Here is a 25,241-nt window from a genome sequence, read left to right as displayed (position 1 = left end):
TTTTCCTTATAATCATTTTGTGAGACAGGTGAGGGAACTGAGTCTTAGAGGTTTTGATTCATCCATAGGCATGCAGCTTTTCTAAGTAGTGGAGCCAAGATGAGAAGAGCCTTCTGACTTCAAGTTCAGTGTTTTTCTAATATATCATATTACCTCTCACTTCTAAAAGTTTTTGTTTGTGTCTCTATCAAACATTTGTTGCATTCAAATTGAAAATAGAATATACGTTATGAAAAGAGACGTTGTGGTGTAGAATATTAAATGCCAAGTTTGAAGTTAGGAAGTCCTGAATTCAAGATCCACCTTTGACACATACCTTCAATGTGACTATAGGGAAGTGATTTATCCTCTGAGAGGCCAACCAAATCTCTCAAAGTATACATTACAGACCATTTGGTGGTCTGCATTAGTGGAGATAGTTTCTATGTTAGACCAATGAAATTACAGATATAGAGATGTGTGTATACATGAATACATATGTATATATATTACATATATAACCACATATACATATAACACATACACATATATGCATGTAACACATGCATATACCCATACATAAACACATAACAATACATATTTGTATACATACATGTACTGTATGCTTAGTGGTTAGGGAATATCAGCCTCAGATCCAGGAAGACCTGAGTTCAAATCTCTCCTCTGACATATATTGGCTGTGTGACCCTGGGCAAATCACTTAACCTTTCAATGTTCTAGGTGATTCTCTAAGACTATAAGTTATAGTGAAGGTGCCAACCTGCACAGGTAGAGGAATTTCCTCACAGGAATCTCCCTAAGACATCAAATCATAGTTACAGCCCCTTTCCTTTTTATAAAACAATATACATTCCCTAAGAAGCCAAGTAGTATAATAGATAGAGCAATGAACTTGGCATAAAAAGGGCTAAGATCAAATCCTGACTCAACTATTCACCAATTGTATAAACCTGGGTAAATCATTTAATCTTAATTTCTATCAACCTCATCTCAGTTTCCTTATCTGTAATGCAAGGCTAGAGATGCAGTAGTATCTACTTCTCAGGACCCTTATGAGGCTCAAATAAGAAAATATATGCAAAGTGCTTGGCAAACTTACAAAACTGTACATCAGTTTTTATTATCGTATTACATAGTTAGATAATAGCTCATTCAGGGTAAGAATGCCTCTTACTTATTTTTATGTCTCAGTATTTGTGAACCTTATACATAGTAAGGTATCCAATGAGATCACAAGATCGTAGATTTAGAGCTGGAGGAGAGTTGAAAGTTTGAGTCAACCTCCTTCATTTTATAGATTAGGAAACTGAGGCATAGTGAGATTAAACAGTTTGCCAAGGGTCACACAGAGCTTGAAGTGGCTGAGGCAGGATTTGAACCTATGTTTTTCAGACTCCAAGTTCATTGCCCCATTCCCTGTACTATTGTGCTTTCATAAATAATGAACTGAATTGAACAAAATATAAAGCATTGCTGGAGTACTGGAAATGAATGGAAAGACTTAAAATAAGTGGTGAATGTTAAGTATTTCAAAGGAATACAGAATATATTTGTATTGGAGGAAAGCAGGAAGGTTATCGCAGGCCAGGAAAATGGTATATGCAAAGGTTTAGACCTTTTAAGACCTTCCTGCTTCAGGTTTGCCTCCTACAGATCAGCTAAAATTAGAATGAATATGGTTGGTGGTTGCAAAAAGTTGAATTAATGTTCCCTAGAAATGATTTTTCCCTTTCAATCATTTAAGTCTTTCAATCTAAAACTAGAAAAACTAAAAATAAGAATTATTAGGAACTTTTACTCTTTCTTCCCTCTCTTCTCTTTTCCCTTTCCTATCTTCTGTCTTCCCCCTTCCTTTTTTCCCTTCACTTCACTCTCCTTCCCTTCTCCCTTTATCTCTCCATTACTTGCCATCCCTCTCTTTTTTTCCCCCAGTCCTCAAAAGTTTTCCAGAGTGGGAGGTCTATACTCTGTGTGTGTGTGTGTGTGTGTGTGTGTGTGTGTTATCTTTGTTTGAATCTAGGGTTTATAGTCCTAGGTTTCTACCATGTATTTTATTAATATCTGCTACTATCTGATTATCAGGGCATTTAGCCTCTTTGTAAGTATGAAAAGATATATGTACATCAGGTCCTGCCACTTGTCCCCAACCTATCATTTCAATAGGCACTTACAACTTTTTTGGCAGTCTTTGCAGAGAGGTTAAGGACTTGGAAACTAACTCAAGTTTCTCTCTCCTGTCCTCATTTTCTTCAGACCTTATATATGAAACAAACTGGCACTGAAAGAGTTGGATTTTTGGCAGTATTCTGGCATTCCACATGACCTAGGAGGGGGAAGAAAGTGGATTGCTTTCAGTATTCTATAAAGATGAAGGAGAGATAAACCTTTAATTTAAGTAAGTGAATTCAGAATATAAGGAAATATATCCAAATAGTCTGAAATTAAATAGACATTATAAACAACATAATGAGCAGCCTTCTTGTGTCTCATATTATACATAGCGATACTCCTTTTGCAGCCCACAGGTATTTGCTGGAAATCCTTAAAGAATTTAAAAATTTTAGTTCCTGCTTGGAAATTCAATGTATACAAATTTTCTACACAGTACCTTTGACTGTGTTTTGTGTCCTGTAAAATTATCAGAAATAAGCCAAACAAATAAACAAAGGCAAGAATTAAAGATTACCAGAAAGCAAAACATAAAGATAACCAGATTACCTAGTATAGTTACACAACATAGTGCTTTGGCCTACCACCATCTCTCTTGTTCAGAGTTTGCTAAAGGCTTTACATTACAGTTTCATATTCTCAGTTCTGACCCTTGTGAGAACTCTGTAAAATAATTGGTGATGAGCAGTAAAAATTACCCTTCAGAAAATGACCTATCAGTTTATAAGCTACGTCCTTGATGTCCAATATGGACTGTCATCCTTTAAGTGGACATAATGTCTAATTTGATGGAAAAAGAAGAGTGGGAAAAAGATGAAAAGACACTGTAATTCTTGAAATAAGCTCACACTTGAAAATAATTCTTTTTGGTGTCACTTTTCCACATATGGAAAAATTATGTTTTGAAATAAAACAAAATGACTGTTTTGGAATATTTTCATTAATTCTAGATATTACACATTAAGCAACTACAGTTGCATCTGGACTGCTATAGGGGTTTATTGTAGTCTAATGGAAAAGATACTATATTAGAAAGCAGGATTGGGTTCTAAATTTAGCTTGAATCATGATGCTGCCTCTAACTTTCTGGGTAAGTCACTATCTCTCTGTTTCTCACCTTCTTCACTTCTTCAAAGAGCTGGGCTGCCAGAAGATCTCTAAGAATACCATAGAAAGCAAGTCATAGACATAGTATTCATATGAGCCACACAACTGCTTATAATGCTTACTGGACAATCTTGCTTTTGATTTTGTAGTTTCTACTCTGCCTGGATATCAGATAAAAAATTTTTTAAACCGTATTTTCCTGCTTTTATGTATATATTCAATTAATTGAAACACAATTAATTAGAATCCATAATTAATCAACCTATTTTGATGCTCCACCTTTACAAGATCTCAAATGGCAATTAAACTAAGGTCCTGTCACACATTTATTCTTTTAGTTTGTTTTTTGTTTTTTTTTAATCTAGGCAATGGGGTTAAGTGACTTGCCCAGGGTCACACAGCTAGTAAGTGTTATGTGTCTGAGGCTGGATTTTAACTCAGGTCCTCCTGACTGCAGGGCCGGTGCTCTATCCACTGTGCCACCCAGCTGCCCCACACATTTATTCTTAAAAAGTAATTTATAAGATATGCGCTAAGTGCAGCATAGATTTCATCTAATCTCCTGTGTCTTCTAATATATAAAATAAGACAGAGATCTTTGATATTTTCAGGTATTTAAGGATATCAATGACCAAAGAAACTCAATTCAACCAATATTAATTAGGCACTTGTTACGCTCATAGTTCTATGTATAATGATACAGAAGCCACAGAGATGCCCTCAAGAATCCTAGATAAAGAAAAAAATAGTTCATTATCCTCACTACACTATGCTCTGGCAACAAAATATGGACTAATGCAGTTAAAACATTTTAGGGGCTAAAATAAAAAGACCTTGTTTATTAAATATAAGTTAACCAAAAAATTATAACCAAAGGATTTCATTGTTAAAGCAGGTTTCCAGTCAGTCCCAGAATCCACTCTATAATATCTTAACTAAGTGCCTCCAAAGCCTCTGCTTTGTCATTTCCATTAATAGAGAGCTAACGACCTCAGAAAGCATTTCACTGTTGGATACCTCCATTTGCCAGAAAATTCTCCCCTTACTTAGAACAAAAATCTGCCTCCAAAAAAAAAAAAAAAAGAATAGAAAGGAGAAGCTAGATTCAGTCTCCAAGTCCTTGATTTATAAGTCCTAGTCTTGTCCTCTGGAGACATATGTCATGCCTATTTCTAATACTTCTTCCTGTATTAGCCTTTCAAATACTTAAAAACACCTCTCTTACTGACCCTCTCTCCCACGAGTCTTCTATTTTTTTCAAGCTAAATACTCCTAGTTCCTTTAAATTAAATTAACCAGAATAGCCTATTCCTTAAACATTCCTGTTAATGGAGGGTTAAGTCTGATAAATTTGTGTTAATTAGTATTCTGACTCAAAATTTCTTAGCTGTTCTTCCTGACCATTAAACTATTTAGAGAGAGCTACAGAAAAATTTAAAGGATCCCTATTATAGCACCACTTTTACTGGGTTACCTGTCCAAGTAAGTCACAAAAAAATATAACAATACCCATCTCCCTTTGCTGTTGTTGAATAGTTTCAGTTGTGTCCAATTCTCTATGACCTCCTTTGGGGTTTTCTTGGCAAAGATACTGGAGAGTTTGCCATTTCCTTCTCCAACTCTTACAGAAACTGAGGTAAACAGGGTTAAGTGACTTGCCCAGGGTCACACAGCTAGTGAGTATCTGGGGCCAGATTTGAACTCAGGAAGATATCTTCAGGACTCCAGGCCCAGTACTTTGTACACTGTGCCACCTAGCTGTCTCTATCTCACTTTAACTATCTCTATATCTTGTCAAAGTCTGATTAAATGTTCTGCCACTGAAAGACCTCTAGACTGGGAGTAAGAACATTTGGATTCTAATCCTGTTTCTACAGCTAACTAGCTGTGGGATTTAACTTCTTTAATCTATCCTTGTTGTTTGTTCTTTGTTCTCAAAAAGGACCATGACATCAGGGAGGTCATGCTATGCATGCTGTGACATGCAAGTGAATTGGATTTAAGCGAAGAAGGGCTGTGCAAAGTCACCAGCCTCACTTTCTCCTCTAGAGCCATCTGGGTTCAGTGTCAAGATACATATCAGGACAACTGGAGATGGCCCTAGATACAGTAGGAGACCTTGGTCTTTCTAAGCTAAGGTCTTTAATAGGTCTCAGCTTGACTAAGGCAACTCCTCATTCAGTTATTAAGGCTAATTAAGAAATTCAGCAAAGAATGGCTTCTTTCACCTAGTCAAAAAAAAAATCAATCTGGGAGGAGAAGATCCTTGGAGTTTCTGGCCAAAACAGAAACAGTTGCTATTTACATTCCCTCAATTTATCAAAGAAGACTTAAGCCAGTCCACAAGAGCTCCCTTCCCTTCTTAAACCTGGTTTCATCATCTCTTCTCCCTTGGTTTCCTCCCTCCCTCCATCATGCCTCACAACTCCAGTTTCAAAGAAGTGGCCTTCTTCTTTTCCAAAGTATAAGTGAGTGCTGTGTTTTTAATCTGCCAAATCCCTGTGCCTTTAAATTCCCAATACCATTTCCTCCCTTCAAGTCCTGGTTCTTGCTGAACTAGTCTCTACCACCCTACCCCACATCTCCAGCATTTTCCCAATTTCAGTAGCTCTTTGCTAGGTTCATCCAGCTTACAAATATGCTCAGGGCTCTCTAATTTTATTTAAAAACAAACAAATTTAAAACCTTCACCTGACTGCTACTTTCTCAAGATCACTACTGACATACTGCAAAAAAGAGTAGTCTTTGTTCACTCTTCAATATAGAATCACAGAATTGAAAGATTGAAGAAGTTTGGTCTATCACAGAATAAGAATTCCATGTAAAACATAAAATTTGGTTTGAAAGCCTCTAAATGTAAGGATTTTACTACTTCTCAAAGGGATCCTTTCCATTTTTAGATAACTTTAATTGTTAGGAATCTATTTTTTAATATTATGTCAAGCTAAAACTCTCCCTGTAATTTTTGTCCATTTTACCTAGTTATGCCTTCTTAGACCAAGTAAAAAAAAATAAATTCTTTTTAATATAATAGTCCCTTAGATACCCAAAGAAGCTACGACATCTTACGTATCTAGGTTAACCATCCCCAGTTCCTTCTACCAGTATGACATGGTTTCTGGTTTGTTCACCAACATGCTTGTTTTGTCCCAAATCTTCTCCAGGTTATCAATGACCTTCCTAAAATTATACAGAACTAAACATGATGCTCTAGTTGTGTTCTAACCAAGGCAAAGTATAGCAGGACTATGATATCGTTTCTTCTGAATGTTTTGTCTTAATGCTACCTAAAATCACTTTTTTTTTGCTGCCCTATCATATTATGCTTATATTGCTTTTATTGATTTCATGGATTCATACATAGCTTTTAGCCTTTAGTATAGTGTATGATAGTAAGCATAAAATAAATGTATGTTTCCTTCCTTCTTTCATAAACACTGCCATATACTCATACCTTCTATATATTGGCCCTTCAAAGTCTGGATTTAAAAAAAATACATTAAATTTCATAGTATGAGATTTGGCTCATCATTATAACTTTAATTATCTCTGAGGATACGGACTCCATCATCCATCACGTTTCCTATCTTTCTTATGTTCTTGTCATCTGGAAACTTTATAAACATGACATCTATGCCTTTTTGCTAGTCAGCGATGAAAATTTTACATGCCATATGGCTAGGAAGAGATCCTTGGGTTATTCAACTACAGCCCTCCTTCCAAGTTGATATTGAGTCATTAATAATATTCTTTGGTCCAGACCAGTAGTGTCAAACTGAAAAACTTGCATGTTAACTTAGAAAACTATAAGTTAACATTATCTATGTTCTATTATATTTTTATTTATTTTGCCAAATATCTCCCAGTTGCATTTTAATCAGGTTCAGTGCATTCAGGAGTTTGCAGTAGCTCTGTGGCTTGATACTTTTGGTCAAAACAATCAATTTTGAATCCAACCTAACTGTCCTATGATCAAGCATATGTCTCTCCATCTTCTTCACAAGAATAGCGTGGAAAAGTTTATTAAAGGCTTTATTAAAACCTAATGAAATTCTATTTATGTTGTAGGTGTTTAATAAATTTTTGTTGATTAGTTGACTGATTGATTTATCAGTCTAGTAAACTTATCAAACAAAATGAGCTAGCCATGCTGACTCTTTGTAACCACTGCTTCCTTTTCTTTATGTTTACTAAACATGTCTTTAATAACACAATCTAGAATTTTGCCAGAAATTGAAACAAAGCTCACTGCCCTATAGTGTAGCTTGTAGACATCCTTACAGTCTTTCTCCTACAGTATATTAAAATTGCTCACTACATTACCAATATTGCCAAATCCATTAGCTTCCCAATTATCCTTGACTTTTTCTTTGTATATGACAATGGTGATCACTTTGTCTATCTTGATGCTTTCTTCTCCCTTGACTTCCATTACAATGCTTTCCCCTTGCCAATCTCTAATGTGTCTCCCTGTTCTTTCTGTTTCTACATTGTTAGTTTTTTTCATCTTCCCACACCCTCTAAATACGGGCATTCCCTAAGATAGACTGCAGTCCATTTCTCTTTTTTAATAGTCTCATGGCCTTCTTCTTTTCACCACCAACTGTCTTCTTATTTTAAAAAATTTGAGGAAACAATGAGGTGTAGGAAAAGAGGGGGCCAGACTTGGAATCCAAAGATCTAGGTTGAAGCTCCTGCTCTTCTCTGTGACTTTGACCAAAATGTTTCATCTCTTTGAATATTAGTCCTCCATCTATAAAATGGAAAATAATATTTCTATCTGTTTTTCAGAGTTGTGAGGTTTATGTGAGATGTTGTAGTTTAACATTCTTAATCATAAAATGCTAAGTACATGGAAAATAGTATCATTCTGATTTTCAGTTCTCCATATGCTATGACCAATTACAAATAGTATCTATTTACTACATTTCTTTCCTTTACTCTGTCTCATATTATTCAAAAATACCTTTACCAAAGGAGATTTTATTAAATATAACAATAATTTTAATAACCTACAATTTATAAGACAATGTAGTAAGTGCTGAAGATATGAAGACAAAATGAAAACTATCACTGCCCACAAGGGTCTTATATTCTATTTCTGTGTAATTCTTTTCTTTTTGTGTTGAATGATTTTGCTCTCCATTTTGGAGAGCTATATCATGCAAGAATTATGGGACTTCTGTGGTCTCTCTACCTTACTCCTTATTCATTGTACTTCATGTGAAAGAAGAACTATGAAAGAAAATGAATACTATTAGGTAGTTTTGATGTATATTAACTTCATTTTAGTATCTGAATAAAATTTGACAATGAAAAGGGAATAATGTAAACAAAAAACCTAAAGGTTTTTGTTCTACCATTAAAACATACAAATCTGAAGAACTAACACAAATTAAAAACAGATTTTATAAAAAAAATAACAAGTCATCTTATCATAGAACGTAGAGTTATTGAGGCAGGTAGGTGGTGCAGTGGATAGAGCATTGGTCCTAAAGTCAGGAGGACCTGAGTTCAAATCCAGACTCAGACCAAACACTTGACACTAGCTGTGTGACCTTGGGCAAGTCACTTAACTCCAATTGCCAAAAAAAAAAAGAAAGAAAAGAAAAAAAAAGAATGTAGAGTTATTAGCATCTTACAGATTGTCCAGATCAACCTTCCTCCCCTCTCACTGATGTGCCCCATTCACCAGTTTCTCTGGAAAATTGAGAAAAGGTAAGTGATTTGACAATGTCGCATAGCTAGTATGTGATAGTCAAGATTGAGTTCTTAGAATAATGCCCCCCAAACTTATTGAATGTGCATAGGAAATTCTTACTCATTTAATATGTGTATTTCCACATGTATGCATACATCCAAATGATAGTTACATTAGTGTTGATTCTAGTCCTGGCTCTACCATTAATTAGCCATATAACCTTGGGCAAGATACTTAACCTTGATGTTTCCTTCTCTGTAAAAGGAGTAGGATCAATTGAAAGGTCTCTAACATATATTTCTGCTCTAAATTCTGTGATTTAACTTTTTTTTTAGCTATAATGATTTTGAGTTGTTCAATCTGTCTGTATTCATCTTCAGTGCTAGGTGATTTGAATTAAAATCATGGATTTAGAGTTTAGGGAGACATTTTAGAGAAAAGTAAAAGTGAGCCTCTCCAAGAAGTTATCTGACTTGCCTTTAAATTAGCTGGGCAAAATTCTTTATTCTCCCCATCCATATTGCATTACTCCATCTTTGTGATCAACTTTTATTCAGATCCCAAGAGAAAATTAATATTCACCAGAAATCCAAATTCCATACAATTTCTATTACGTCTCAACTGTTAGCGGTTCTTCCCTAGCATTTGTGTATTGTGTATTGTGTTTGGTTCTTTCAAATTATGTGAATAAAAATGGAAGGATTAATAAATTAATTAATAAAAAAGGAATTAGTAACTGGCTTGAGTTGATTTGAATAGCCAAATCCAAATAATTTGTCTACTTGAGGACTGACATCAGTTATGTCTACCAGCTAGTATATATAGATATGTATATACTTACATATCTATGTACTTATGTACACATATGTGTGTGTATATATGCATATATATATGCATGTGTATATGTACACATATGTATTTTAAAAGCTGGTCTTGTATCTAAGACAGCATCTGCCATAATCTTAGAGCACCATCCTCTGATGAATCAACAGTGGTGCCAAACTACAAGGGAAAGTGGGAGCAAAAAAGACCATTCTGAACTGAAGGAGAACACCATTCCCTGCACAGTAAAGGGTACAAGATTGTCTCTTGCCTACATAGAGCTATGTGGGTTCATGGTCAAGGAAAAAAAAAGCCACAGAGTGGTAATTAAGAAAGACCAGGGAAAAAGATTTCCTCTGTGACTTGGAGAAGGCTCTAACCGTTCATACATTCTTCTTTCTGGCAAAGCCTTGCTCTTTCTGTGTTGCTTAAGCAACTTTCATCTTTAACACTTCCATCCTTAAAATTTTTAATAATAATAATAATAGGGTAGAGGAGGGTTAATGCCTTTGTATTTTGATTTAGAGGAAAACCATCTGTTTTAATTTGAGGAAGAAAATCTTCCTCTTTACCTAAAAGTTAGTTCCCTTGAGCCAGTGTATTATAGGAGCTTCCACAATGGGATTTGGAAGGCATATACTTCTACAGCAATCAAAGAAGGGGAATAGTTGGCATTTTATGGGGAATGGTATGATGATAAGAAAAATATAATGGCTCAGGAAGGCAGTGCTCCTATTATATTCTGTTAGAATGCAGTCCTAGCTACAAATGAAGTCAGTAGCTGGAAAGCCAATGAGCATCATCTTATTATGTTTACCACAAGAACTTAAAATACCACCCATTCTATTGGGTTAGAGTTGAATTCTTTCATAGACAAAACTTAGATTGTCTTCTGGGGTTTAAGCAAGAATATTTTGAAGGTATACGATAAACTTACTTGGAGTCCTTGTGATTTTTGACAGAGTAGATAGCTTTTCATGGCATTACCTGGAAGGCAACACTCAACATATGGAAAGCATGCCAGTGTCAGTTGAGACATTTGCTTTTTAAATAGGCAAGAGTTTTCCTAGATGCTAAATTAGATTTCTTTGTGTTGAATATATCTTTGTGACCTAAAGATAAGCTTATTCACATTAAATGGTTTTTAATGAGACAACATAACTTCAAAAATTATGGCTATATATTTGATAGAGATAAATTAAGATTGTGTGTGTGTGTGTGTGTGTGTGTGTATGTGTGTGTGGTTTTTTTCTTCAAGGCATGAGTTTTAAGATGCTCAAGTGTCAAGGGAAAGATAAGAAGGAGATGCAAATACAGGGGAGGAAACTGGTGAGAAGAGGAATTTAAAATGATGATTTAAAAGGTTGTAAAACTGACTACAGATAGCCAAAATGTTTGGAAACACCAGAGGGTAAAATCGGAAAGTGGGGTGTCAGAGAGAGCTCTTAAATCCCATTATTTCCTAACAGGATTTTGTGGTTGTAACTCCTGTACCCAGCTTTACAAATAAACCTAGCCTGGAACTCTGAATTTATAATCTGGAGAGGTTTTCATTTTCCCAGACAGTAATCCTGCTAAAGATCAGACCCTTTACCTGGGACTCCAGACCCCCAGCACTAGCTGTTAGAATGAGGCTAGGGGAAATCACACCCCAATGTGTTCAGGGTTCACTGTAATGTGCTGATATGCTTGGTCAGACAGTAGCTTAGTATTGAATCTTGCCAGAAGTGCAGGTGAAATTCTAGTTTAGACTGAGCAGAGCCCTGAATGGCTACATCAGTTAGCAATAGCAGGCAATTAACTTTAGCGTGATGCATGCTAGAAAAAATTTAAATACCACAGAAGTTTGCTCTCAACACCCTCTGAAATAATATTTGTAAAATATGTAATGCACATGGGAAATTTTTACTCAGTGGTATGTATAGCACTAGTCACATGGATACATTCAAATGAGTAAGATTTCCATTGAATCTGGTTAATAATCAATCCATGGACAAATCAGCTCAGAAGAAAGGTTGGAAGAATATAGGGAAATTATTAACAGGGTCTTATGTGGGAATTTGTCAAAATCCTTGGCTATGCCATTTAAGAATTCATACCTATAAATGCTCATGTTTTAGAGGACTTGAAAGTTCCTGCATCTTTTTTTGGACACATGCAAACTCTAAATACTTTATATTGGACACTTGAGGGAATATTCTAGGAAGAAGAACAAATGTGATTTTAAGACATTAAAAAGACAGTCTAATTCCCATAAAACTAGAGTGCAAAGTAGCATAAACATCTTACATTTCTAATTTGTTTTATACATTTTTTCGTAATACTTCCACATGTTTTCTCACTAAGGACCCTCTGAAATTGATAAAAAATTAGTATTTTTCTCACCATTCCTTAGACTACTAAACTGAGGCCTTGAGAGGCTTTCCTTACAGGTTGACTGACTTGCCTGAGGTCATCTTTAGAGTGACTTAGTGGCAGAGCTAGAAATCTAGTTCTCATGACAAATAGCCCAGGGCTTATTCCATTTGCTTCCCAAAATGGAGAGAGAACAGACAGGTGGTGAAGTCATTCAATCAATAAGTATTTAATAAGTGCCTATTTGCTAAGAATTGGGACAAATAAAATAATTCCTACCCTCAAGTAACTTACATTTCTTGGAGACATGTACATGAAAGTATATTCAAATTGCATTTATATAAAATATATAAAAACTAAATGCAAAATAGTTATGAGAAGAAAGGGGAGGAAAGCAGAGACAGTGAGCTGAGAAGAAATACTTTGATCATAAATGAAGTAACAGTTCTTAAAATCAATCATCTCTTTGTTCTGTAGTTTCTCAACTATGAGCTAATTTTTGCTATAGACTCCTAATTCCCCTCTCATGTCATATTTTACTGTATCAGAGGTATTCCAAAAGTAGCAATCAGTTCTGTACAATAAACTTACATTTATCTAGCCTGGAATAGTGGGGGGTTTTGTTGTTATTTTGTTAATTAAGGATTTGGATAGTAGAGATTTGCTATATGTGCTTCAAAAATTGAATGACCTATTCATAAAGCTATAGAATATAATAAAATGTAATTCACAGGACAGTTATATGGAACATAATTTAATTTTTCATTCCTTCCAAGAACATTTTAGTATCATCCAGGATCTCAAAGTCACAGTTGTGAACATTAATTATCAATGTTCGGTATTGGAAGGAGAAAAAAACAACCACCCTGAACTTTAAGATTATTTGGGATCTAGGTAAATGTGAACTTACTAGGCATATTTGATAGTTATGTTGTCAATATTTTATATGTTGTTATTTCACTAGTACAAAATCCTCCACTGATGAAGATTGCAACCTTCCACTTTTTGTGAAAATTATTGTCAAGTAAGACAACCTTCCAACAATGACCTTCTCTGCATGTACCTAGGCTCATCTTCAGTAAAACTGTTGTTCACATTATCCATGTTCAAGCTTGGTAAATCTTCCTAGAGATTTAGATGTTGCTAGCATAATCCCCCAAGAACTCAAGGTCATCTCCATGTCATGATGAGGTCTTTAGTTGTCAGTAGTTAAGTGCTGGACAACTAAATTGGATGTTGTCAACATAATAATAATAGTTAATTTTTTTCAGGCTGAAAGAGACTCTAGGACTCATCTAGTCTCACTCATTTAGTTTGTAGATAAGGAAACGAAAGTCCAGAAAAGTTAATTGATGTGTCCAGGGGTTACATAGCCACTTAGAGGCAAATTTAAGATTATAACCTGAGTCTCCAGATTGTCTAACCATTGCTTTCATCATCATTAGGGAAGAAAAACAATACTCATAAATCTATGTACAGCATTATTTAGGAGGTGTTTGGCATTTCAATACTCTGAGGTACAGAAAATTGTCCAAATCTAAATTTGTACACAATGGTAAGATTTAAATGATAATTTAATTGATAGCATATGACTTGCTATGCATTTTGTCACTTTCCAATGATATGACCATCCCTTCCAGAAGCCATTCCTGTATAATCTAAAACAGGGCTTCCTAAACTCTTTCTACTCACAACCAGTTTTTCCCGAGAAATTTTTACACAACCCCGGTGTATAGATAGGCATACAAATCAAACATTTATTGATAATAAATCATAGAGAATTTTATTTTAAAGCAATTCTTTGGTATACATGTAATTTTATCATTTATTAAAGATGAAAGCAAATTTACATACTGATGAGATGGATGTGCTTTACATAAAGAATTAAATCTTGGTGGAATATTTGATATTGTAGGACATAGAGCATCTTCAACATTTTTCAGAGTTGATCGATATTTTGATTTTATAATCATCAATTCTGAGAACGCCACTTTGCATAAACCCGTGGTACAAAATGGCAGAAGTATGTTTAGAGGTATTTCAGAAATTAATGGAAATTCTGTCCTAATCCTGAGCCAAAATTCATTTAAAGATTTTGTATGTACAGTAAAAACACTGCAATTCATAACATACAACAGTTTTGAATCTAAACCAAGATGTTTCTGGCAGTGTTTGTTGGCATTGCATGGTATGACGGCATGCACAGCGCAAAGTGAATGTGTTTTGTGTTCAGAACCAAGGCTGCAGTGAAGTTGTGCAATGCAACATGGGCAAGCACTGACAGAAACACCTCAGATTCATTACATTTGATTTTGAATTGATTTTTGGTTGTTGCGCATTCAGAAAGCTTTTGCTGTTGCCACATTTTTCATGACCCCCCCCATTCAGTTACAGGACACATATGGGGTTGCAATCCACAGTTTAAGAAGCACTGATAGAATGAATGGGATTATGTTGATTGAAATCTCTCTTCTCCTTATTTCCTTTTAGTATGAGTTGTATCCAGAGCAAAAGAGCAAAGAAGAGTTCCAAGTGTCCCCATAGCTACAATTCCTAGGATACTGTGAGTTTTCATCATACTTTATTAGAGATTTCAATGTCTCCATTTTCATTTAGCACTTTGTTGAAAAGAGACACCCAGGTTGAACCCGAGATTTTTTATGACCTTGAATTACTTTTTTCAATGGTTTTCACTATACATAATGAGCAGATTTTATTGTAACTTACAGCATAAAAAATGAGAAATTTCTTGGCAGGATTAATGGATAGACCTATCTGTCTCTGCATAGGAACTTGGAAGAAATGTCTTTTTCCTGAAAAAAAAAATGGGGTGACAATTCAGGAGGACTAATAGAAGAAAGTAAAGGGTTGGCTAGTGAGGAAAATATTCCATATCACTTGCTTTTGCTCATATGAAGATGACTGTAGCATAGAGTGGTGGATAGAGAGATGGCCTCAAAACCAAAAGTCATGGGTTCAAGTCTTGAGTCTGACACATCAAGGATGTACGACCCTGGCTAAGGAACTTTTAGTGTTCTAGTCCAGTGGTGTCAAACTCAAATAGAAAAGGGCCTCATATTGACTTAGAAAACCACAAATTAACATTATGTTGTATTGTATTTTTTGTCTATTTTGAGTATTTCCCAATTACATTTTTAATTATTAATTTATTTTGATTTATCAATAATCATTTCCATATGATTTGAGTTTAAAATTTTTCTCCCCTTTCCTCCCCACCACCCTCCCCAAGATGGTGCACAATCTGATATAGGCTATAATACATTCCTATTAAACATATTTTCACATTACTGATGTTGTAAGTAAGAATTAGAACCAATAGGAGGAACCACCAAAAAGAGGAAACAAAACTCAACAGAAGGAAAAAAAATAGCAAATAGTATGCTTCAATCTGCATTCAAACTCCATAGTTCTTTCTTTGGATGTGGATAGCATTTTCCATCATGAAGCCCTTGGAGATGTCTTAGATCCTTGTATTGCTGGGAAGGGTTAAGTTTGTCAATATTAGTCATCGCACTATGTGGCTGTTATTGTGTATAACGTTCTCTTGGTTCTGCTCACTTCACTCAGCATCAGACAGTACAAGTCTGTTCAGCATTTCTTATCCAATTACATTTTAATCTTGTTTTAAAGTACTTGGGAGAATTGTTGGTGCACAGGTTTGAAGGCTGTGCTAAATTCTGAAGTTCCAGAGAAAGTGAGAGTCTGCATTTGTAGAGGGAGCTTTTTTACCCTGGATATAATTCCCTATACCAATGAAATAATAGACTCAGTGCCCTTGCCCTATGATGGTTATATGATAGCTAGTAAAATTTTCAAGTATGATTACAGAATCAATCTGTTCAAATCAAAGTATATGTAGTTTATTAATAATAGCTTGGATTTGTAAAACATTGTATAGTTCATAAAGTGTTTTCCTCCATGCAATCTGTCAATGGAAAAATTAAAATTTGCACAAAAAACTCTTAAAAATTCTTTTAAAAGTACTGAAAGAACATAATTCATAAAAGTTATGGATAATGTCCTTACCCTGAGCAATAGCCTGATAGCCATTTTGAAACAAAATACTAAAAAAGAAAAGAAAAAAGAATTATTAAATTCTTTCAAAAATCAGCTGAAGCAGTTCAACATGAAGCCTTTCCTGATTCTCCCAGCTGCTAGTGCTACCGCACTTCCCTGAAATTACTTTGCTTGTAATTATATATTGTTTTACTGGATGAATCATAAGCTCCGTGAGGCCAGAGGTAGTTTCATTTTTTGTCTTTGTATTCCTAGAGCCTAGTACAATGCCTGGCACCTAATTCTTGTTAATAGATTGATCGATTGACTGCCACAATCATGTCAGAGAAGACAGAGATCAAACAGCTGTAGAGATACATAGCATACTTGCTTATGTATGATATATTAGAATGAGAAAAAAAAAAATTTGGTGAGTGCCTTAAGAGACGGTCAGCTTATATGGTGGCTCAAAGAATAGGGAACTATTAAGAAGTTTACAATTTATTACTAATTGTAGTACATGTTTTGCATTTGCCCATGAAAAGGGAATATAACAAACAAAGAGGTTTTTTATACACACACACACACACATATGTATATATGTATCTCTGAATTTTAGCATTTTGACCTAGAGCATCATATATATATATATATATGTGTGTATATATATATATATATATACACATAGTTGCTTAGCAGTTAACCACTGGAAAATGCCAGTGTCCCAGTGGTCCCTAAGAGCCATAGCTTGAAACAGTAGTGAGAGGGGGCTGCTCTTGTTTTCCTTAGGGGCATCTAAGGACATCTATACTGGTCTACTGTACCTCTGATGGAATATTGTGAAAGTGAAGCATAATCTTCTAATAAAAGGAGGAGACTGAATCCTTATGAATCATTCATATACTTCCATTGAAGATGAATGTGTACCTCATTTCATGAATGCAAGCTACTTTGTGTACTGCCTGGAATAAACAAATCAAGAGGGAAATCATAAAGGAGTCTTGAGCTATGTGTGATTTTTATATATGGGCAAATTCACAGACCTTAGTGTAAAATTCAGCATCCCGGCTATTGTGTAAATTTTAAGATGATATCAAAATTGGTATATCGTCACCAAAGCAGTGAATGACTATATCATTAATCCCTTGCTGAATACTGTTATTTCTCATATGCAACAGATATAATATATTGATAGTAATTGTCATATTTTAAAAAAGCAATGAACACACATAACCTGTGTGTAATAGGGAAGTGATTCCTATAGATCTAATCCACATCTGGTTTGCTGCCTCTGCACTGCTGTTCCACACTCCCACAATGCTGATCTGAAGGCGGAAGCAAAGGAATTTGTCCTCAGATTCACAGAGTAATTATGCAACATGTTATGTTGTGGCAGAGCAAAATCAACTAAATGGGAAAGAAAGAAAGAAAAAAGAAATGCAAATGAAAGAAGAGTCAGGAATGAAGTTAATTTAAAAAAAAAAGGTCGGTCACACCATTAAAAAGGCATCCCACATTGAGTGTTCTTTCCTCCTTATCTATGTTCCTCAGTATGTTGGAAAGGACTTGCCAGATGCACTGTGCCATCTCCCCTAGCATTGAGCATTATCTTCTGTACTTAATAGGTGCTTATTATTTGGCTGTGCAAATGGATCCTAGGAATGGGACATTCAAGAACACTTAGCCAAACCCGTTGAATTTACTAGGTGAGGAAAGTGAGGCTGGGGGAGTATAAGTGAGTTAACCAAAGTCAAAAAGTTGTAATTAGATGTAGTGATTGAAACTTTGTCTCAGGGCACCAAATTATAGAGTGCACTGGCTTATTTCTTTGGTGGATGGAAGCAATTAGGTAGCAGCCACCCACCTCTGCAACTTTACCTCTGAAACAATCACACCTCATTCCTCCTAGGCTCAGCCCAGTACCCCCAATAGAAGTGCCCCTTCATAGGTCAAAGTATATTGAGGTTTCTCTGTTTCTTCCCAGGAGGTTTTTATGTATCAATTTCTTAGCCTCTTTCCTCTTCCCTCTTCCAGCTAACCTTGTTTTACTGCTTGCCCAGGGCAACAGAATTGCTCATTACTGTTCTGAAAATGACAGTTAGCTGTAAGTGGCAAAGTCATGATTCTCACCCAGATCTTAGGGTTCTAAACCCAGTGTTCTCTTGATGATGTTTCCCTTGTCTTAAAGAAATATCCTCAATTTGATAATTGTTCTATGACTTTAAATGGGCAGGGGGAACTATTTTGTTACTGAGGTTGTGGCATTATGGGGCGGTTCAGAGCTTTTTTGGACAAAGTCTACAAATTTATGGGTACAGAGAATTTGGGAGGGGAGAGGTGACACCTTCTAGAAATTTAGAACAACACCTGCTCTGTCAATAATACTTTTAGTGTCAGGGGCACTGAGAGGTTAAATGATTTCCTCTGGGCTCACAGCTAGCATATATCACAAGCAGAACCTGAGTGTACATCTTCCTGATTGAGAGGCCACCTCTCCATCCACTACTCTTCACTGCCTCTGTATTCTTTGGGTAAGATGAGATTTATCTTTAAGTCTCTTTTCCCTCCCCCCTCTTGCCCATTTTTATTTGGAAACATCAAATTTCTTTGGGAAAACCTCAGTTTGACAGGCCTGTCACTTCAAGGAGAGATGCCCTTTGTACCTACAAATACAGGGATCCCTGCACAGTCTGCAGGAACTATTTCTGTCTCTGTCCTTTTGTACATTTTTTTTGTGTGAAATGTTTAAATGGAGTGAAGACTGTTTCTAAAGGAGAACAGAAATCGTATGCTTAGATGGAGAGAAAACTGGCATCCCAAGATCATGGAGCCTCATCTCTGGCACTGAACTGTTTTGAAACCCCAAGCTGGTTTCCAGCACTCCAAGTTCTGGTTTGCTCATCATCAAAAGAGGGCAGAGGGAATTAGTCACAAGGCATATGTTTATTATGATCCAAACCTATATGACGCTGCCTGGAAGACAGAAAGTAACAATTCTTAAGGTAATAATAACTCCTTTTTACATGATACTTTCCTCATAAGAACCTTTGAGGTAGCTAGTGCAAGTAGTATCATCTTTGTTTTCCAGATAAGAACATGAGCTGAGAGTAGTTAAAATTTTCCAAAACTGGTTGGTCTTGAGGGATAGTGAGTTTCTCATCATTGAAGGTCTCTAAGCAAAGGCTAGACAAGGATTTGTCAAGTGTGTTGTAGTAAGGATTCTTTTGGGTGTATGAATTGGATTAGTTGGCCATTATGGTCTGAAACTCTATGACTTACCCAAGGTTTAAGAAAAATAATAGCTGACATTTATACAGTGCCTGTCATGTACCAGAAACTGTAATAAGTGCTTTACATTTATTATCTCATTTGATTCTCACAACTATGAGAGATAGGTGCTTATTATCTCCATTTTTACAGATGAGGAAACGGAGGCAAACTGAGGTTAAGTGATTTGCCCAGAGTCACATAGCTAGCAAATATCTGAGGCCAGATTTGAACTCAGGTCTTCCTGATTCCAGGCCCAACACTATATCTACTGTGCCACCTACCTGCCTCAGTAAGTATAATCAATGGGTTTGAATCCAATCTCTGTTACAGATTCCATGTCCAGCACTCATTCAGCCGTTCCATGCTGCCTCATAATTTCACCTAAGAAGATTAAAAAACACATATAAAAGAAGGAATTAATAGGAATTGGTTGCTTATTGTGTGAAGCAAGAATTTAGTTGTAGAAATTACATTTGAAGCATGCTGATCACTTACCCCTTGTGAACTTCCCTTATATCTTCCACATACACACACACAGACACACATACAGACACACACATAGATAGTTTCGACACTATAATGTAATTGTGCAAAGTTCATGTGTTCAACATAACTCTGTATTGGTTTGAATGGCAACATTAATTGCTTCTATCATCTCAAGCAAAACTTCTTGAACACCGTGACAGCCAGGTCCCATTAGAGTCTAGGTGAAAACACTAACCACACAACGCAACCAAATGTGTGCTGGTCTTATGTAAAGCTGTTACTTTTGCTATTCCTTTTGCCTCTATCACAGTTCATGATCCCATGATTTATAAAATTCCAAAACATAGTTACAACCATGTAACAAAAAAAGCAAGTCAGTTTATGCCTAACAATAATAACTCATGTATAGATAACTTCAGGTATTACAAAGGACTTTTTTTTTTAACTTGATCCATAGTGCTTTATGTGAACAAGTTATGTTATGCCCTATTTTTGCTTTTTCTCAGACCTTAAGATGCTATCTCAAGTGAGTTTCTGTGACTCTGCCCTCTCTAATAGATTATTATATGTAAAGTAGATTATTTGAAAGGGCAGTCCTTGGCTGTACTCCAGGAAAATAGTTATTGCTCTAACCTCATCTGCTTTGTCCTGCTTGTTTCCCTTGCTGGAATTCCTCCATCTTTCAACTGCAAATCATACCCCATCGTTCATTCTCCTTGCCTTCTAATACTCACTTTCCATTAATATATTTTGTCTTTCCTATTACAGTCTTATTCTACTCCATTTCTGAATTTGTTTCTTTATTGCTGCCTGCTAATATACCAGCTTGGCTTTCATGGGTGTCTCCTGGAATGGACCCAATCAGAAGCCTTAAATCGTTTCTTCATATGCTAGCTCAAGAGTTGGCACATGGGCTGATCTTTTGGTGGCAAGAGGGCTGGTCACCAGCATCACATTCTCCTTCCTCCCTTTCATGCAGTAGCAGTGCAGTTATTCCCCTGCCCCAACCTGCTTGTCATAGTCCTCAATAGGGATTTTACAGTGATTTCGCCTGACCACAGGGTACCTCAAAAATATAGGAGATCATCACCAGTTTAGAACATTCCTTTTTGGAAGGGATCCCTGCTTTAATAGATCATCCAGGAAATGTATATGGTGCCTGGGGTCTAATCTTATTAATCATTGGATTATTTATTTGAACAGATTAACATATAAAGGGGGTAAAATCATGTATATTTCAAAGCCATAAGCAGAATAAAAATTCAAATTGAACAATGTCATTGTAATTAATGGTTTCCCTTTTAGTTTTATAATTATATACTTAGTAACATTCAACAAGTAATCAAAAAGTGAAGTAAAATTTCAAATAAAATTTTAAAATTCAAATTACATTCTAATTAGAATATAGCAATATATGTTGTAACCAAATAATAATTATTTATTTGTCTTGTGATTCCTTCTGAATCCATCTGTTTTCTTATAAAGTTGTGATGCCTTTGTTGTTGGTTTTATGTGGGGTATAGCCAATATATTACCCCTTTCTCCAAGAGATTCTTTTCTTTCTTTGCTTCTTTGTTCCTATCCTATTTGTCTGACTTGTTCTCCTTACTTTCCTTTGCTAGAGCATCATCTCTCTACCTATCAAGTATAAATGTCTCACAAGGCTTTGTCTTCAACCCTCATTTTTTGCCTCTCCCAATTCTCTTTTGGTGATGGAACTTGCTTCCAACTCCTGCCCAATATCAGCTATCACCATCATGCAAATGAATTTCAAATCTGTATATCCAGCCAAAGTCAATCTTGATATCCAAGCTATGTTTTGTCACTAACTGCCTGGTAGACATTTTCACCTAGATGTACCGATTTCACCTATGTACCAATAGCATCTCAAATTCAACATGACTAAATTACGACATATTTTCTTTCTTCTTCAAACCCACCTCTTCTCCCAACTTCTTTATTTCTGTTGGGTATGATCCTTCCTTCCATTTATTCAGGTTTGCAATTTTGAAGTCATCATTGACTTTTTGTTCTTTTTTTACTCCTTTATTCAATAAGTTGCTGAGTCTTATCTATTATATCTATTATATCATATCTATTATATATTATATATAGCATCTCTTGTTCCCAACTCCTTTCCATTAACATGGCCATTACCCAAATCCAAGAATTCCTGGAAGGCAGGGACTGTTTTTTGCCTTTCTTTGTATCCCCAGTGCTTAGCACAATAGTTGGCACATAATCAGCACTTAATAAATGTTTGTTGAGTAGTTGTCAACTGGGCTATTTTGTTGTTCAGTGGTTTCAGTCATGCCCAACTCCTCATGACCGTATTGGGGTTTTCTTGGCAAAGATACTGGAGTAGTTTGCCATTTCTTTTTCCAGCTCATTTTACAGATGAAATAGAAACAAACATGGTTAAGTGACTTGCCCAGGGTTACACAGCTAGGAAGTGTCTGAAGCCATATTTGAACTCAGATCTACCTGGCTGTAGGCCCAATACTCTATCCATTGTGCCCTTAGCTGCCTTTAGGTTATTTTAAGACCCAATAATTGGTCTCTCTAACTCTAGCCTCTACCAACTGTATAGACTGCCAAAATAATATTATTAAAGACACACATCTGACTGTGTTCTTTTGTGCTCAAAAACCTTTAGTGAATTCTTATTGCCCCTTGGATGCAATGTAAACTCCCAACTTTGGAATTTAAATCATATGTTTTAGTTTAACTGACTTATTTGCTGTTCCCAAGGCTCAACATTATGTCTTCTTTCTCTAGGTAAAGGCAAGGATTGGAAAGCTTTCCCTCTTCACAATTATCTCTTAGAATCCCTAACTTCCTTCAAAGCTCTGTTCAATTATCCCCTCTTACACGAGGCTGCTCCCACTTTTTAGTGCTTTATCTCTTCCCAAATTATGTTGTATTTATTTATCTGTTTGCACATTATGTCCTTAGTAGAGTGTCAGCCCTTTAAGAGTAGGAACTGTTTCTTTTTTATCTTTGCATCCTTAAGGCCTAATACAAAATAATTGTTTAAAAAATGTTTGTTTAATTAAACTGAATTTAAATGAATGTTTGTTCTTACTGTGCTTACTTTGCTTTTGCATTACTTTCCATGTTTTTTGTATTCTTCATACTTGTCATTTATATAACATAATAGTATCCCATTGGATTAATCTATCATGATTTATTCATCTACTTTTCAATTATTGGACTGTTTGTTTCTTTTTCACTATTACAAAAAAACAAATGTACACACAATAGATATATCTCTATAGTCTAAATAGACATATATATTGTGTGTATGCATTTGCTTTTTTGTAATATATATGTATATATATACATATAAACTATATGTGTATATATATACTATATATACTATGTGTATGTGTATATACATAAATATGTATGTATATATATATATATACTATGTGTGTATATATATATATATACACATAAATATGTATGTGTGTGAGAGACTTTTAAAAAAATAATACTATCTTTATACTGTAGATACAGTTCCAATAATGAGACTTCTGGGTCCAAAAGTATCATTAGATTTTGACAGTTTCATTTTGAAAAGGATAATTTATCTTCCTTACTACTTCCCTCAGCATCTGGGATGTCCTGATCCTGAAATATTCAATCACCCCATCTGCCTTACTACCCAGGAATATCTGTCTGCCAGGCCAGCCCCGCATCAGTGCATTCCTCCTGGGGCCTCCATTTTATAGAGGGACCTCTCAGCTTTGCTCCTGACTTCATAACCACCCTCCAAAAGTTTTTCAGCTCTTTTTTGTGGGTTATCTTCCCCCATGAGAATGTAAAGTCCATGAAAACAAGGACTGTCTCTCCTTAGGCACATATTTGTATTTGTATGAATATATTATCTGATGAAAATTAAGCACTTAATAAATGCTTGTTTCACTTCTTCCCTCCTTCCCTTACTTCTTTCTATTAGGGAAATGAAGGATGAGCAGGTGTTTATACTCACGTGGGAAGAGGGGGAAATTCTGTAAAGACAGACTAAAAAATAAAAGCTAATCAGAATAGTATTCCTTTTTAAGTTTGGAATGAGTTATATACTTTATTTTCTGTAGATTTATCACTGATTATATGTTTTAATTAAAGTGTCTAAAAGAGTTTCAATTCCCTAAGCCTATACTGGTAGAATTTTGTTGAGATGGAGAGTTTCGCATCACAAGAGAAAAGACAACCCACAATTTAAAATGTTACCAAAGATCACCTCCAAAATAGAAAACACAAACTAGGAATTGATAATTCTTATGTACTGACATAGAAAGAATTTTTAATCTCTCAGTGATTTTTAGCAACTTCTCCTTTTCCATTTACTTGAATATATTGTAACCTTTCAGATTTTTTTTTTATGGTGCATCATGGCACCTTCAAAAAACATTTCTAATTGTGTGTTTTTATTTTTCCTACTTAAGAAGCTATTCTTCATAGTAAAAAAAATAGTAACTTAGTAAGAAAGACAGCAAGAAAGTCAGAAAGACTACCCCCATGACTGATTAGGGATTAAGACTTCCTCAAGATTCTATAATTGTGTCATAGAGATTATTTCTTCCATGAATAGAGCCTCTCTTTAACTTAATAGATGGTCTTCTAGAGTCTTTGTGGACAAAAGTTCACATCCCTGAAGTAAACTTGGTAATGAACCTCTCTATATTTAATATATCTGGATACCATATGTACATATATATACACGTGTGTGTGTGTGTGTGTGTGTGTGTGTGTGTGTGTATCACTGTTTGATGGACCTGACTGGCTGGATCTACTCACAATACTTTGGGACCTTAAAAGTGTAAATGTATGCATATGTGTGTATATGTATATGTGTGCACATATGTTTATGTGTATGAGTATGTATATGGTTATCCACATGTGTGTTGTACATGTATGTATAACATGTATGTTTATATACACATACACGTGTTTATATATTTGGCTACTTTATAGTCAGTATATATATATAATCCAGGAGGGCTAGGTGTGGTATTGAAATCATATACGCATATATATGATTTCATACATATATACATATAAACATATATTATATACTTACTACATATATAATATTTAAGTAAATATAAATGTGTATTATATACTCTCTCTCTCTCTCTCTCTCTCTCTCTCTCTCTCTCTATATATATATATATATATATAATATATATATATATATATATATAAAATCAGGTAAAAATTTACTACCCTACCTTACCTTGCTTTATTGCCTGAATTATATTTAAATAAGATATCTAATCTAAGAATTATGGTCCCTAAGGAAGTTTTT

The 25,241-nt window shown here is 35.2% G+C and overlaps 1 protein-coding gene across 3 annotated transcripts in view; it reads left to right on the top strand.

Moving 5' to 3' along the window:
• The window catches only part of MYT1L (myelin transcription factor 1 like), a 685,202-nt gene that overhangs the window by 42,363 nt on the left and 617,598 nt on the right, over positions 1 to 25,241 (top strand). For all 3 annotated transcript variants that reach the window (XM_020965838.2, XM_078149744.1, XM_078149745.1), the window contains exon 2: positions 14,645 to 14,717. The gene's annotated coding sequence lies outside the window, so the exon portion shown is untranslated. The remainder of the gene's footprint in view (positions 1 to 14,644; positions 14,718 to 25,241) is intronic.

This window comes from Phascolarctos cinereus, unplaced genomic scaffold (assembly GCF_003287225.1).
Source record: "Phascolarctos cinereus isolate Bilbo 61053 unplaced genomic scaffold, phaCin_HiC Scaffold_2;HRSCAF=192, whole genome shotgun sequence".
NCBI classification, from domain to species: Eukaryota; Metazoa; Chordata; class Mammalia; order Diprotodontia; family Phascolarctidae; genus Phascolarctos; species Phascolarctos cinereus.
Note: the sequence above shows the minus strand (reverse complement) of the source record. Positions and strands in the feature narration are given on the sequence as shown.